Raw genomic sequence first — 1,824 nt, 5'->3', positions numbered from 1 at the left:
TGGATTGATTCGGTGACTGGGGTAATCGGGATGGGTGTGTCAGAGGCGGTGCGGTTGGCGCAGGATAGAGCAGGGTTTAGAGCTGTTGTGCATAGAGTCGGAAACGAACGGCACATAACAACAACATGAGGATCAAAGGGCGAAGGGGGTGGAGAGCAGAGGGATGCAGATGGGCAGGGGTGGGGTGGGGAATGGGCAGTCACAGAGTTCTACAATTTGATAGGTGGAGGGGGGATGGGAAAAGGAAATGGAAAAGATCTGGTGTGAAAAACAATGTACACGAACTTTGTAAGTAAATGAGTATAAAATTAAAATTTTATTTAAATAAAATAATAAAGGGTAGGTCTGCACAGGAGAGGAAGAACCTAGATGAGAAGTATTGACACACGACTGTGGCAATGGGGTCAGGTGTGTCAGAGACGGTGAGGTTGACTCAGGACAAGGTTTTTCATGGGTCGCTATGAATTATAGTACACTCGACAGAACCTAGTAACAACCAGAATTTATGATCAATGAAAACCTTAGAAATCATCTAGTCTGTCCACTTTCCTCGTATTACAGTGGAGATCCTACCACATCTATCATACTCAAGGTTTCCTTTTTTCATCTCCAGGGCAGGGCCATACTCTTGCACAGCTTATCATTAACCTTTGTACAGTAGACAAAACTTTTTGCTCTGACATTTAGATAGGTCTGTTATGTGTTTTTGAGTCACTTGCAACTCATAGCAACCCTATGTACAACAGCCCTAAACTCTGCTCTGTCCTGTGCCAATCGCTTGTCTCCGACACACCCATCCCAAATTACCCCAGTCACTGAACCAATCCACCTCATAGAGGGTCTTCCCGTCCTGCGCTGTCCCTCCACTCTACCAAGCATGATATTCCTCTCCAAGGACCAGTCCGTCCTTACAACATGTCTAAAGTAGGTAAGACAAAGCTTCAGAATACTTGCCTCCAAGGAGCAGCCCGATTTAACCCTCTCCAGGATGAATTTGTTTGTTTTCCTAGCAGTCCGTGGTACCCTCAATACTCTTCTCCAGCATCACAGCTCAAAGGCATCAATTCTCCTTCTATCCTTCCTAGTCATCGTCCAACTCTCTGATGCATAACAAGTAATTGCAAAGACCACGGCCTGTATCAGATGCACCTTAGTCTCCAAAGAGACACCATTGCTCTTCAGTACTTTGGAGAGGTCCCTAACAGCAGACTTTTCCATTGCAATATGTCTTTTAATTTCCTGGCTGCTGGTGCCAAGAATGTTGACTGTGGAGCCAAGCAAACTAAAGCTGTGAACAATCTCTTCACTATCCATCCTGATGTTGCCAATTGGCCCAGTGGTGAGAATCTTTGTCTTCTTGGTATTGAGCCTCAACCCTTATTGAAGACTGCAGTCCTTGGCCCTCTGCAACAAGTGCTTTAGGTCCTCCTCAATTTCAGTAAGCAGGGTTGTGTCATCTGCATAACGCAGATTGTTGATGAATCTTCCACCAATCCTGACACCACACTTCTCCTCATAGAGCCCAGCCTCCCAGATAATCTGTTCTGCATACAGGTTGGAAAAGTATGGAGATAGGACACATCCCTGGCATACACCCTTCCCAACTTTGAACCATTGCAGTGTTTCCTTGCTCTCTTCTGATGACTGCCTCTTGGTCCACGTATAGATTTCGCATTCGTACAATCAAGTATTCTGGAATTCCCATTCTTCTCAGAGTCAGCCACAGTTTGTTATGATCCACACAGTCAAACGCCTTTGCATAATCAATGAAACACAGATAGACATTGCCCTGGTACTCCCTTTCAGCTAAGATACATTTAACAT

This window comes from Elephantulus edwardii, unplaced genomic scaffold, assembly GCF_000299155.1.
Source record: "Elephantulus edwardii isolate Elephantulus edwardi_28Jun2011 unplaced genomic scaffold, EleEdw1.0 scaffold00026, whole genome shotgun sequence".
In the NCBI taxonomy this organism is placed as follows: Eukaryota; Metazoa; Chordata; class Mammalia; order Macroscelidea; family Macroscelididae; genus Elephantulus; species Elephantulus edwardii.
Note: the sequence above shows the minus strand (reverse complement) of the source record.